We start from the raw sequence: 15,762 nt of genomic DNA, 5'->3' as shown, positions 1-15,762 counted from the left end.
GGACACAGTGTCCTTTCTACACTGCTCTTCTGCTGGACTACAGATTAGTAGGTCATCAACATACTGCAACACTGTGCTGTCACATTGAAAATTGGCGAGGTCATTCTTGACCGTCCTGTTAAAGACACTAGGGGACTCACAGTACCCTTGAGGTAATCTGGAATACAGGTACTGTGAACCACGATAGGAAAATGCAGTCAAATAATGACTGTCTTGGCGCAGGGGAATGCTGAAAAATGCATTCTTCAAGTCTATGACTGTAAAGTACCTAGCATCTTGGGGTATGTTGGTTAGGATGATGGAAGGATCAGGTACTATAGGGAATTCTGGTATCACTATGTCATTAAGGGGGCGCAGGTCTTGAATCATGCGCCACAAATTTCCCTTGGCCTTCTTTATAGGGTAAATTGGGGTGTTGCAGGGGGATACACCTGGGTATATGACTCCCTGCTCCACCAATGCCTGTATAACAGGTGCAATGCCCTCCTCTGCTTCTTTGGATAGAGGATATTGTTTCACTCTTGGCAGTATTGCTCCTTCCTTCAAGGTTATTCTGAATGGTACTGCTGTGCGGACGAGGCCTACATCATAAGGACCTTTTGTCCATAAGTTAGAGGGTACCTGCGCAAGGTCCTTATCTTTGATAGGACTGGAGACATTTATTGGTATCACAGGCCTTGTCTCCAGTGTGGTGCGTAAAGGTACACTGTTTTGAAAAACAATCTCTGTCCTTCTAAAGTCATCAGCAAACAACTGGTCATCTGATATGTCGCCCACCTGCATGTTGGGATCACAAAAGATGACACATGCCCACATCACACCAGTGTGGTCACTTGCCATCAGGGTCCCATAGTTGGGGGACACTTCTAGAGCCTCTATTTCCAGAATTAGGTTTTTGTCTAATGTTTCAAAACAGGGGCCCTGTCGTCTAAAGAGGAAGTTTTTGGGTAATTCAACTATTTTCCCTGTCAGTTCTGGTGTTTCTGCTATGATGGTGTACACTGCTCTAGTAAAGGCTAAAATGTCTACAGGTCTGGCTCTAACTTGGTTACCGTCTGGAGGGTGTGTAACCATTGTCATGATGCGTGTACTAGATACTCCAGGTGTTGAACAGATCATAGTCCCATCCTCTTCAAAGTGAATAGTCATGTTTAATTTTGCCATGAGATCACGTCCTAGCAGATTAGCTGGTGCATTTGGGGAGAATAAGAAACATCCATCAACATACCTCCCCCCTATTTCCATCTCCACAGGTTTAGTGAATGGAACCCTCATCACAGCCCCGGAGAACCCCTGTGTGTCCATTGATAAATTTGACAATGGCAGTCCCTTCTCACGGATACAGGACCTAGTGGCCCCAGTGTCGATGAGAAAGGTGTATTCCTTGTCATTTATGGCTACCATCACAGTGGGTTCCTCATCTGGCCTGTGGGTTACCGATAAGACTGGACATATGAGACTTCTCCTTGGGCACCTTCATTGGGCATATCCTCCCATGTAGTTTTGCTGGAATGGGTTCCCTCCCCTGACAGTTATCCCTCCTTGTAAGTTCTGGTGCTGCAAGGTGGGCTGCACTGTCTGCTGTGGCCCATACTGTATTTGGGGCACTGATTGCTGTAACTGTTGAGGCTGTATCTGTGGTTGAGGCTGCATTTGTATTTGGGGCTGTGGGAGATATATCACTTGGGGACTCATGGCAGGTTGTGTTACAATGCCACCAGGCGGTACCATTTGTTGGCCATAATTTGCCCTGGTCTGGTTGCTAAGTTCATCTTTCTTTTTAACCCTACAGTCTCTAATGAAATGTCCTGTCATTTTGCAATAGTGGCATGTCTGTCCCCTCTGGAATGTGTTTACTCTATTTCCCCCAAACCTTCCTCGCCCTCCTCTTCCATTATTCCTGTTATTGCTTCTCTGGGCATACTGGTAGGGTTGCATTGGGGTGCCTGAAGGAGGCATTCCCAGGGACACTGCAGCTAACTGGGTGGTGGCAGTGGCTATTCCTTCCTCTGTTTTCTTGGCTAGTTTCTGCTGGACCAATTTAGCTGCTGCTTTCTCTATTTTATCTTTCTCACTCTTTTCCTTTTCTTGTCTCTTCTTACAAAAATGTATTATGTGTGCTTGTATCTCTGTCCATGGTTTGGCCTCCAAGGCCACTATATTATCTAATTTATCTTGCACTTCAACTGGCAGACCCTTTTTCACTATATTGAAAAATAGTATTGCATTCTGTCCAGTGACATCCCAACTCTCCCCCACTTCCTGTGTCCATTTTTCCTTCATTCTGCTAAGGAATTGGGCTGGGTCCTCATTTGGCTGCATTGTTTGTGCCATAAGGGACCCAATGTCTGGCCTGTCTGGATACATTTTCCTCAGTTGCTTCCAAACAATTCCCCTTACTCTATTAAAGGGTGCCCCATCACATTTTGGGTTAGTCAATGTCACATCTTTTACTCCTGCCTTTGTGAACAATGTGTCTGTCTCATCTCCTATAAGGGAACTTAGTAAACTCTTAATGTCCCCTATTGCAAGAGTAATCCCTGCAGTATGTTTTTCCAGAGCTGCTATCCATTTCCCAGCACCCTCAGCAAGTTGTGGCAACTGTTTTTAAAGATTTTCTTTGTCCATCTGGGGCCATGGTATATATTGAGGCGCCCCTGGGCCCTTGAATATCAAGGGCAGTTGTGACAGGACTGTAGTCCTATTGCCAGTAGGGTGACGTGAGTCATACTTACAAGCATATCTCTGCCACACTCTTAAACTTTTCTGCATATAGGGATAATCCCAATAAGGATCCCCTGCACCCTGAAAAATGCACATTTCTGCATTAGCCATGTCTCGGGGTTCAAAGGAACCCTCTTGCGGCCATGGTGTCATCTGTGATGCCAATCCTTCTGTCCAACCTGCTAGGTTGTCAGTAAAAGGGACAACATTATACCAACTATTTTCATACTGAGCTACTATTTCATTGGGTGTCAAATTATTGCCAGGACATACAGGGAATGCACGTGCCATGTCTTTTCTCAGTGTCATTTTTCCTGCCATATCAAATGTTCCCTCTCTTTCATATGGGCGTGCATGCGCCCCATCAAATACTAATCTCTGTAATTCTCTTGGCTTCTTTTGTAAAGTCTGTCCTGCCTTACTGTTTTCATCTCCCTCACAGGCATATTGTGACTGTTCCTTGTTATGATCCTCAAGAAGGGACATTCTTTTAACATGTTCAGTGACGTCATCTAATGCCCCCTCTGATCCTTTGTAGGATTTTTCTAAACCCATATCTTCTTCATCTAAGCTGCTATGTGTGTAGACTGTGTCATCTAGTCCTTTTTGTTCAATTATTTGTGGGATAGTGTGGGCTCTTGACTGCCTCAGGGGCCCTTCCCCCTTTTCCCAAGTCGCTCTTTTGTCTACCCATCCATCTTCCTGCTCTGTGACCCACTTGCCTACACTATTACCTTCTGCTCCTGAGTGCATGAACCTCCAGCACCCTGTGGGAGGACTTTCTGGTGTGAAAGCTAACCTTCTTGTTTCATTTTTAATATTGGCACTCGGTTTTTTCAAAACACCTTCCTTTTTTCTAGCCCCCTCCATTCTCTGTACCCCTCTTGATCCCTCATTAGGTATACCTTCATTCTTCCTAGTGGGGGACATCTCGTCCTCTAAATGAAGTGTAAATGTAGCATCTACTGTCCCTATGTACTTAGTACTGTCCCCACCTGACATTTCCTGTGGTGTACTGGCCATTTGAGGACATGGAGATGGGTCAACATATTCTCTATGTTTAGAAAAATATTCTAATGGTGGGCTATACTCTGGGTCTGTATATCCCACAGCAGGGGGATGTGAAGAGATAGGTAATGAGTGTGGGGCACCAGGTTGCAAAGTATACATGCCCTGTACCTTTGCACTGCCTAACCTTAATGGCACATCTTGATAGGGGGGTGGAGGAGCTGAAGGGAGGGTTTGAGGCTTTGTATTTGACTCATTCATATTTGTTTCACAAAAGACCCTCCATTGGTCTAGTGTGACCTTCCTTTTCTCTAGTTTATTTCCCTTGTATTTACTCTGTAGGAAGGTGTCCATGTGTTCTATTATTGTATTATCAAGTGTGCCCTCTTTGGGCCATGCATGTGCAAGTTTTAATGTTGCTTTGTGCCATTCCTTACAGTATTTTCCTATTCTGTCCCTGTCTCCTGAGAACACTTTAACCATGTGTTCTAAAGGAGACCTCATGTCTGTTTAGTGAACTTAATCTTTTGTACCATATGTTTTTCACTCTAAATGGACTTCTATTTACTTCCTGGGGTATTTCCAGACTTCACATAAACTATTATTAGGCTATGAAGGTGAACATTAGATATACATATATATATATATATATATATATACATATATATATCCCTAATCTCTTTAACAACTTTGTTCATTTACATATATATTGGGTAGGTGCATTAATGTGTGGTTTAAGTGGTTTGTTTGCCTGACACAACAAACAATAATGTTATTGTGATATATGTATGTTTATAAATTATTCATATCCTAAATTCCATACTGGGAGGTCCCTAATAAATGCATACAGTAAGAGGTCTAATACTAAAGATGAGTCTGTTATTATTGCAGGGAATTCACGTGACTGTTGCCCATGGTTCCACTGAAAAAGTGCAGTAACTTCAATATATTCACTTTCCTGCCACAAGGTGGCACCAGTGTCACACATGAAAACAAATTTAAAACTTTACTCTTGGAAAGACAACTGCAACAGGTTTTGTAGATTTCAAAATAAACTTTTTTATTCTAATTATGCGAAGATCCTGTTCACATTTATCTGAAAGGTAGTTAAATATATTTGTATGTATAGTAGCTGATAATTCTCCTTCTATTTGTATATCTTCAATATATGTGTGTATGTCCCAGTCTATACTATTTGATATTTCATCTAGCCTCCAATATTGAGGCTCTATAGTTTCATAATGGGAATAATAGTTAATAGTGTCAATATTTGTTATGGGGTTCATGAGGCTACTACACTACTTTTAACTTGGAGGATAATGTCCTTGTATTAGTTCTTTGAATATTTTTTTATAATTGTTTAACAGGCATTTCTCTTATGTCAATGTAGATTGTTTTTAAGGCCTAGAGGTGATATACTATAAATACATAAACTTCTGACTTAAAAAATGATTCTATGGTATTGATATTGCTGATCTACAAAGGTCAGTTCTGTTGCAGAGGGCGACAGCCTGAATGTTATAAAAATGAATAATTAATTCAGGGATGTGGAATTAATTAGTTGACTTTTTTGGGACAGTACTTCACTTTTGAGTATACTGTTATGACTTAACCTTCATAAGAATAGGAGGTCTGATACTTATTCCTAACTTATACACTAAATAACAAACTTATATATTGACATTATTATGTGGCCACATTTCTGTCTATACATGCATATACATACACAGTAAATTTTAATATACATACACAGTAATTCTTAATTTCATACTAGGGCAAACAAAATACTACTGGTCACTTCCCTCTGGATTCATAGAGGGGACAACTTTTCACTATTTTCAACAAAAAAGTGACTTCCAGATTCAATATCTGGGTTAGGTTGACATGAGTGTTCTTTAAAACATACACTGATTGCTCAGCCCCCAAGCCCAACACTACTCCTGACCACTTTTGACTTACTTAGTCAAGCTCCCTGTATCTTCCGGATTTACCACCGGGATCCCTTAATATTATCTCAATTCATACACAATCTTGCATGCAAACACAAAAATTACATACATTACAGTTTCAAAATTGTAACTGTCTTTATAAAATAAAAGGAACAGACCTCGTACTTTGTCCACTTCACTACCTTCCACTGAGACCCATCTGTCCCCACGAAATCAGAGATTTTTACATAAATGTTGGCATCTCCCTTACCTCTTTAAAAAGTGCGCAAATCACCTCGTGGAGACAGGCAGGGCCCCCAGTCCAGCAGTTGGTGGGATCAAAGTAGAGCTCCTGGCTTAGCTGGCCAATATGTTAGAGGGAAATCTGTTAACAAAATGAGACAGATCAATTTAACACAATAATATAGGTTTAATCGATTTTCAGCTGGGAACAACAGGCAGTCTCAACATAGAGGCCATGACTGAAGTTCAAAGTTCTGGTTCAAACACCAGTAGCATTTATACTGTAAAAACCACAAAAAACTTTGGTGAAGAGTTCACCATTGACGTAAGCAACTACAAGCAGTACAGATAAGATAATGAGGTGCCTCTGGAAAGAAGCACATGCACTCGTTGGCCTCATGGGTGGGTAAGTTACACTGACGTCATTCACCATATCTATCTTTCTGCACAACAAGAGATTATATGTTGCGTGCTGCCCATGGTAGCCCTGCCTTGCAAATACTTATCTGACCCTTTACACAATTCCCCTTAACACAATATGAATGACTTGTGGTTTTTAGGACCCCTGTGCTAAGGAAGGATACACCCTTCTGTTCCACCCTGTTCATGCTGAGTGAACATTATGAAAGCAACAGTTGGTGCAGCTTTAAAGAAAAACTCTCATTCTAATGTGGCTGGGGCCTCTTGTGTGTTTCAGCACAGCTAACTTAACAATGCAGCATGTATATATGTTTCCTAACTAATAAGTGTTTGTTTGTCCTAAATATGACCTGCCTTTTCTATTGAACCCACAGTCTGTCTTTTTTTAACATGTCATGTATTAAGCCTTTCATTACTTACATTGGTTTACAACTATCTAGCCTAAAATGCTTGTATTGGGATTTGGGAATTTATGTTTATTTGTATGTGATGTATTCCTATTCTTCCTACATCAAGCGTCATTCTTAGGCTTGGAGACACATCTGCAGATACACTGAGAGAGGCAGCAGAGGAGTGGATAGAAGAGGAAGAAGAAGAATGGGAAGGAGGTGTAGAGACGCCACAATACGAGGAGCCCCTGGGGGGCTCACAGGTCGTAACAGGGGCAGAAGATGATGAGGAGTGGGACAATGGGTTTAATAGGAGTGCGCATGAGCAAGGAGTCAACAGAAGGTTATACAATTTTCGTCCGCGCCCTCCATGAGAACTAGTAATGACAACCAGAGATTGTGCAGATACAAAAAGACCGTCGAAATTTAAAAAAAGGTAAGAATTGACACCTATTGCGATAATAGAGCAAGAGGAGGGTAGTTATTATTGTCACCCCTTCTCAGACGAACTGGCAAGGTGGACTAAAAGAGAAGGAAGGAAGCCATGGCCCCGAGAAGGGTCTTTACAACCCTTTGATTTAGCAACTGCAGAAGATTGCATACGGCAGGGACGGGGTGACAAAGGTTGGAATTACCCTTACATGCAAGAATGCCTTGCAGTTTGGGAAAAGTATGCCGAAGACAAACCAACTCAGGTGACACGCAGTACTAGACCAGATCCAAGATTAAGCCTCAGATCAGGAAGCCCTCGACCAATAACTCAGTTGCCCCTTATTTTTAAGGGAGGGCAAGTGCCAACGTACGTACCATGGCCACAAATGGACAAAGAGAATTTAAAACGAGCACTACCCCTGCTACTGCCGGGGTCAACCTTGCCCTAGGTGATGTCAAAAGCCTGCTCAGCTCATTAGTGGGAGATGAAGTAAATACGATTTTTGTGAGCGCAGGGTTCCCTCAAGTAACATTGATAAATACACAGTTTGACGGGTCATCTTTTAACAATGTCCACCATCATGTTTGGGATGCGCTCCTACGGACGTACCCAGACATGCCAGACATTGGAGCCCTTATGGCAGAAAGTATAAAGCCAACTGAGGATATTGCGGAATTCATTACTAGAATGAAAGAACGATGGGTGCAGGAGGTAGGATGTAACTGGGAAAACACAGGAGGAAATGCAATTTTGTTTTATAATGTATTAAAGTGAGGCCTTCCCACTGATATCCAAGCAAATCTAGATGGAGTGGTGGGAATAGAGGCTAAACCATGGCCCGAAATACAGGCCCACATAATACATTATTTTAAGCGGAAACAAGAAAAAGACAAGGAGAGGACAGAGCAGGCGGAAAGGGCTGCAGCGAAGTTGGTGCAACAAAAACTTAAGAAGCCGAGTACAGAAGGGGCACTTGTGACTGCACCACCAATGTCTGTCACAATGCCAGTACAGTACAGACACCAGGAGGACAACCAGGAAGTGATACAAGGAAGGGACAGAGGAGTTTTACAGGAGAGCAAGGGACAACCCAAGGGAGAAGACAGGGAAATTATAGGGCAGGACAGCAATGTTATTATTGCAGTAAGATGGGCCATTTTGCAAGAGAATGCAAAGCTAGAAAAAATGATGAGAGAGAACGCAAGGTTGGAATACCCCACAGGGGCAGATGAGGCCTCAACAAGTGCAGTGGGCGCCCCAGCAGCAAGCCGTGCAGGGACCCCCACCGGGCCCAAAGCGCAGTGGGCTGCACCTCAAGGGCCAATGTCACAAGGGGGGCCCCAAGGCGTCAACAATCCTACGGGAGGACAGGCACAGGTGGGAGGGGTAATAGTGCAAGGAGGCAGCCCCTTCCAGGTATCACCTCAAATGTTCGGGGAGCACCAACTCAAAATTATACGCAATGACAGAGCCTGCAGATAGCCACTGTGTGTCCAGTACTATCGGTAACCCGCAGGTCAGATGAGGAACCCACTGTGATGGTAGCCATAGAAGGTCGCCCCTATAGGTTTTTAATCGACACTGGGGCCACCAAATCGTGTATTAAGAAGGGGAAACTACCTCTTTCTTGCTATTCAATGGACACACAAGGGTTTTCTGGGGCTGTGAGCAGGGTTCCATTCACCAAGTCAGTAAACATGACTGTGGGCGATAAACACATTGAAGGACCACTACTATACTCCCCAGAGTCACCAGTCAATCTTCTTGGGAGAGATTTAATGAGTAAACTGAATATGACCATCTCCTTCTTGGAAGACGGGTCAATGGTATGTTACACACCAGGTGTCACACCGAGCAGGATATTGTCCCTCATAGCTCATGAGGAGCTAGGACAATAGGTCAGAGCAGTTCCTGTTGACACAGAAGCTTTTTTGCACGGTGTATATGCCTTGATAGCACACATACCAGTGCTGCAAGGGAAAACGGTGCAGTTACCAAAGGAACTGTTGTTCAGGCCTTATGAGCCTGTGGATCCTATTAAAGAACGTGAAATGATATTGGAAATATCCACCCTTGAAATATGCTGTGTTGTTTGCAAGTGACAGAAGAGAGGAGATGTGGGCATCAATAATATTCACAGATCCTGGGGTTAAATTAAGAGATATATCAGATGAAGAACTATTTGATGATTGCCCACTAACTGAGACAGTTGTGTTTGAGATGGACATTGATATTAGAGTGCAGCTACAATACAGAACAGCATCCAGAAATGCACGAGAACCAACAATAACTGAAAGTGATTTGGCAAAAGTCCCAGAGGTGTTGTGGACAAAGGGTCCATAAGATGTGGGACTGATCAAAGGAGCTGAGCCTGTAAAGATTACCTTGAAGCCTGGAGCAATTCTACCCAGGATACGCCAGTACCCCTTGTCCAAGGAGGCAGAAAAGGGCATTCTCCCCGCAATAGAAGCATTGCTTGAGCAGGGAGTAATATATGAGAGGTCGACACTGTAGGAGGCTGGACAGGCTTGTAGTGAGTACCAAGGGGTACTTGCACCTTGCACCAGGCCCAGTTATCCCTTATTAGTGTATAGGGTGTCTAGCAGCATAGGCTGATAGATAATGGTAGCTTAGCAGAGCAGCTTAGGCTGAACTAGGAGACGAGTGAAGCTCCTACAGTACCACTAGTGTCACTTGCACAATATCATAAGAAAACACAATACACAGATATACTAAAAATAAAGGTACTTTATTTTTATGACAATATGCCAAAGTATCTCAGTGAGTACCCTCAGTATGAGGATAGCAATTATACACAAGTTATATGTACACAATACCAAAAATATGCAGTATAGTCTTAGAAAACAGTGCAAACAATGTATAGTTACAATAGGATGCAATGGGGACACATAGGGATAGGGGCAACACAAACCATATACTCCAAAAGTGGAATGCGAACCACAAATGGACCCCAAACCTATGTGACCTTGTAGAGGGTCGCTGGGACTATTAGAAAATAGTAAGGGTTAGAAAAATAGCCCTCCACAAGACCCTGAAAAGTGAGTGCAAAGTGCACTAAAGTTCCCCAAAGGACAAAGAAGTCGTGATAGGGGAATAATGCAGGAAAGACACAAACAAGCAATGCAACAACAATGGATTTCCAATCTAGGGTACCTGTGGAACAAGGGGACCAAGTCCAAAAGTCACAAGCAAGTCGGAGATGGGCAGATGCCCAGGAAATGCCAGCTGTGGGTGCAAAGAAGCTTCTACTGGACAGAAGAAGCTGAGGTTTCTGCAGGAACGAAAAGGCGTAGAGACTTCCCCTTTGGTGGACGGATCCCTCTCGCCGTGGAGAGTCGTGCAAAAGTGTTTTCCCGCCGAAAGACCGCCAACAAGCCTTGCTAGCTGCAAATCATGCGGTAAGCATTTTTGGATGCTGCTATGGCCCAGGAGGGACCAGGATGTCGCAAATTGCGTCAGGAGAGAGAGGGGACGTCGAGCAAGACAAAGAGCCCTCTCAGCAGCAGGTAGCACCTGGAGAAGTGCCAGAAACAGGCACTACGAGTGCACGGAAGCCGGAGTAGTTGCAAAAGACGCGGTTTCCAACAATGCAGTCTGGTGTGGGGAGGCAAGGACTTACCTCCACCAAACTTGGACTGAAGAGTCACTGGACTGTGGGAGTCACTTGGACAGAGTTGCTGGATTCAAGGGACCTCGCTCGTCGTGCTGAGAGGAGACCCAAGAGACCGGTGATGCAGCTTTTCGGAGCTTCTAGTGCAGAGAGGAGGCAGACTACCCCCACAGCATGCACCACCAGGAAAACAGTCGAGAAGGCGGCAGGATCAGCGTTACAGAGTTGCAGTAGTCGTCTTTGCTACTATGTTGCAGTTTTGCAGGCTTCCAGCACCGTCAGCAGTCGATTCCTTGGCAGAAGGTGAAGAGAGAGATGCAGAGGAACTCTGATGAGCTCTTGCATTCGTTATCTGAAGTTTCCCCAGAGACAGAGACCCTAAATAGCCAGAAAAGAGGGTTTGGCTACCTAGGAGAGAGGATAGGCTAGCAACACCTGGAGGAGCCTATCAGAAAGAGTCTCTGACGTCACCTGGTGGCACTGGCCACTCAGAGCAGTCCAGTGTGTTGGCAGCACCTCTGTTTCCAAGATGGCAGAGGTCTGGAGCACACTGGAGGAGCTCTGGACACCTCCCAGGGGAGGTGCAGGTCAGGGGAGTGGTCACTCCCCTTTCCTTTGTCCTGTTTCACGCCAGAGCAGGGCTAAGGGGTCCCTGAACCGGTGTAGACTGGCTTATGCAGAATTGGGCACAAATGTACCCAAGAAAGCATTTCCAGAGGCTGGGGGAGGCTACTCCTCCCCTGCCTTCACACCATTTTCCATTTTTCAGAGGAAGTCCTTTGTTCTGCCATCCTGGGACAAGCCTGGCTTGACCCCAGGGGGGCAGAAACCTGTCTGAGGGGTTGGCAGCAGCAGCAGCTGCAGTAAAACCCCTGAAAAGGCAGTTTGGCAGTACCCGGGTCTGAGCTACAGACCCGTGGGATCATGGGATTGTACCAACAATGCCAGGATGGCACAGAGGGGGCAATTCCATGATCTTAGACATGTTACATGGCCATATTCGGAGTTACCATTGTGAAGCTACACATAGGTAGTGACCTATGTGTAGTGCACGCATGTAATGGTGTCCCCACACTCACAAAGTCCGGGGAATTGGCCCTGAACAATGTGGGGGCACCTTGGCTAGTGCCAGGGTGCCCTCACACTAAGTAACTTTGCACCTAACCTTTACCAGGTAAAGGTTAGACATATAGGTGACTTATAAGTTACATAAGTGCAGTGAAAATGGCTGTGAAATAATGTGTGCATTATTTCACTCAGGCTGCAGTGGCAGGCCTGTGTAAGAATTGTCAGAGCTCCCTATGGGTGGCAAAAGAAATGCTGCAGCCCATAGGGATCTCCTGGAACCCCAATACCCTGGGTACCTCAGTACCATATACTAGGGAATTATAAGGGTGTTCCAGTATGCCAATGTAAATTGGTAAAATTGGTCACTAGCCTGTTAGTGACAATTTAAAAGAAATGAGAGAGCATAACCACTGAGGTTCTGGTTAGCAGAGCCTCAGTGAGACAGTTAGGCACCACACAGGGAACACATACATATAGGCCACAAACTTATGAGCACTGGGGTCCTGTCTAGCAGGGTCCCAGTGACACATAACAAACATACTGAAAACATAGGGTTTTCACTATGAGCACTGGGCCCTGGCTAGCAGGATCCCAGTGGGACACTGAAAACACCCTGACATACACTCACAAACAGGCCAAAAGTGGGGGTAACAAGGCTAGAAAGAGGCTACTTTCTCACAGACACCGTGCAACACTCCGATTTTCCCGATACGCAAGGCAAAGGGGGGAACTTTTGTAAATGGTTCAAGATTTTCACTCTCTTAATGATGTAGTGATACCAGAATTTCCAGTGGTACCTGACCCATCAATCATACTAACAAACATTCCTAAAGAGGCCACTTACTTCTCAGTGGTCGATCTCAAGAATGCGTTCTTTAGTATTCCACTGCATTCTGACAGCCAATATTTGACTGGATTCACATTTAAACAGACTCAATTCTGCTACAGGCGTTTGCCTCAAGGCTACTGTGAATCGCCAAGTACTGAACAGTGAAGAAGGATTTAGCAAACATAGACTGCAGGAGTACATTGTTACAATGCGTAGACGATATCATGGTTTGCAGTGCCACTGAAGACATATGTAGAGATGACACCATTGGTCTCCTCTGCATGCTTGCAGAAAAAGGTTACAAACTGGACAAAAACAAATTACAATACGCGCAGACAGAGGTCCACTACTTGCAGAAGTTTTTAGGACTCTGTAATTATGAGAGACAGTGGGTATTTGATTCCGCCACCCTGACAGCACCACTTCTCACTGCCTTAAAAGAGTCCCACGCAAACGCAAACAAAGTAGACTGCACAAATGACAGAGAGACAGCCTTCCTGGAGCTAAAAAGAGCAATAACAAATGATCCAGTGTTAGCTACACCTGATTATAATAAACATTTCTACCTCTTTTGTCATTGTAATGGAACAACAATGACAGCAGTACTGACTCAAAAGACATCTATGGGACACAAACCAATTGCCTACTACAGTGGGCTGCTAGATCCTGTCATGAAAGGACATTACCCATGTGAGCAAGCTCTGGCTGCAGCAGCTTTTGCGGTTCAAAAGAGCACCACCATAGTGATGGGATCACCTTTAACACTGTATGTAGAGCATGCGGGATTCGCTATCTTGCAAAAGAGCAAGAGCACTCTTACAACTCAGGGAGTATCTGGATATGAAGTAGTACTGTCAATACCATCCTTGCAAGTGGTACGGTGTCACACAGTTAATCCAGCGACATTCTTTGCACACCCAGTTTCTGAAGATGAACAAGTACATGACTGTGCCACTTAAACCCCAGAAAAAGAGAGTAAAATAGGAGAAGATCCCATCCCTGGGAGCATGTTGCTCTTTGTTGATGGGTCTTCTTTCATAGATCAGGAGACTGGGATTAGGCACTCAGGAGCAGCTGTTGTAAAAGCCAAACAGCAGGGATCCTCTGACACCTTACAGATCGTGAGCCAGATACCACTTCCATCCCATTTCTCAGCACAAGCTGCAGAATTAGTAGCTATGATTGAAGTGCTGCAACACACTGAAGGACTAGAGGTTACCATATATTCAGATTCAGCATATGTCACCACCAACGTGCATTCTAGCATTCGCCGGTGGGAAAGGAGGGGATTCCTCAAATCTGATGGATCCCCTGTAATGCATAAAGATCTATTGGCGCAACTGATAAAGGCTTTAACTCTGCCATCTAAGGTAGCAGTTATAAAATGTGCAGCACACACCAATCAGCAAGACCTTGTCTCCAGGGGAAACGCCTTGGCAGACTGGGCAGCAAAAGAAGTAGCTAAAACATCTCCAAATTTTAGTGAACAAGATGAACACACGTTAGGGATGATGACAAGCAGACAACAGAGTGCTACCGAGTTACCACCCCCATACACTGAGACAGCACGATTACATTTACGCGAATTGCAAGAACAAGTACTACCTCATGAAAGGGATCTGTGGGAGCAGCAAGGGTGTATACAGTCACCAACAGATTTTATCTATAGGCAAGAAAGTACAGGCAAGCCAGTGATGCCACAAGCCTTGCTGTATACAGCCCTTGAACAACTACACCTCCCTGCACACACTGCCAAAGAATATCTTCTTGCCACGTTACAGACAGACTGGTTCATTCCACAATTATCCGAAATTATTACAATGTATATTGCAGAATACGCAGTATGCCAACAATACAGCCCTAGGCCTACACTAAAAGTAATTACGTCAACTATACCACGTCCGACAGGCCCATTAAAAAATGTACATATAGACTTTGTTGACATGATTGAGAGATGTAATAACTACAGATACCTGTCACGACTCACATGCTGCTTACGCCTGGAATCCGCAGATCGAGTGGCATGGGTCTTGAGTGTTCGGCTTTGGCCCAGAAAGGGGCGACTCTTTCTGGTAGCCACGGTGCTGTGGGCAATGGAAACGCCAAGAACAGAACGTGCCCTTCAGAAATAGCGCCAGAGGGAAAAAAACCCTAAAAAGGGTAAAAAACCTCCAAACAGAAAGATTCCTGAAACAAGAACAAAAGAACAGGAATCAACAGAAACAAAAATGCAGGTAAACACAGAATTGACGAGATCCAGAACCGAAAGGCAAAGAATCAGGAGCGAAGACACTATCAGAACAGAAAGTGTTGCAGCGCAAGGAAAGGAAGAAAACACATCCCTTAAATACCAAGAAACAGGAAATGACCAACTGGAAGTAAAAGGACACCATCTTAGATAGGGAAAAGTACATAGAACAGAATAGAGTAGGAACCATAGAGAATACGGAACAAGGAATGCTGGGAAGAAAAAGGTAACATGGGAAGGGGGAAAAAACATAAAGGAAGGTACATCCAAATGACCCAAGAAAAGAAGAAAAGAAAAAGAAGGAAAAAGAACAGGTAAGAGGGGTCAGGAGGCACAATAAACGTGGAGCACAAAAGCAGAGGGAGGCCCCATGCCACATCTGGGGCCTCGTAAGGTGCATAAAAGGCTAGGGGGGCGCCGCGTCCTGTAGACGCGCTGTGCGGCCCGAGCCGAATGTTTGGCTCGTGCCGCACTACTCGACGCGACAGTAGGTCCCCCTCCCGAAGGCCCAGGTTTGAGGGGGAATAAACAGTGAAAACGATGAATCAGAAGAGGTGCGTGAACAGAAGATGCATCTTCCCAAGAGCATTCACTGAGAGGATAACCCTTCCAATGAATCAGATACTGAAGACGTTTGTGAAAAAGACGAGAGTCACAAATTTCTTGTACCTCATATTCAGGTACATCATCCACTAACACAGGAGGAGGACAAGGAAACTGACGAGAGTAAGGGTCAGGTACATAAGGTTTGAGCTGGGAGACATGAAAGACTGGATGAATCTTCCATGTATGAGGCAAGTGAAGACGGACAGTGACAGGATTAATCAACTGAAGAATACGG

The 15,762-nt window shown here is 44.5% G+C and overlaps 1 pseudogene; it reads right to left on the bottom strand.

Moving 5' to 3' along the window:
* The window catches only part of LOC138287278 (zinc finger protein 208-like), a 143,768-nt pseudogene that overhangs the window by 44,289 nt on the left and 83,717 nt on the right, over positions 1-15,762 (bottom strand).

The sequence above is a fragment of the Pleurodeles waltl genome, chromosome 4_1, assembly GCF_031143425.1.
Source record: "Pleurodeles waltl isolate 20211129_DDA chromosome 4_1, aPleWal1.hap1.20221129, whole genome shotgun sequence".
NCBI lineage: Eukaryota > Metazoa > Chordata > Amphibia > Caudata > Salamandridae > Pleurodeles > Pleurodeles waltl.
Note: the sequence above shows the minus strand (reverse complement) of the source record. Positions and strands in the feature narration are given on the sequence as shown.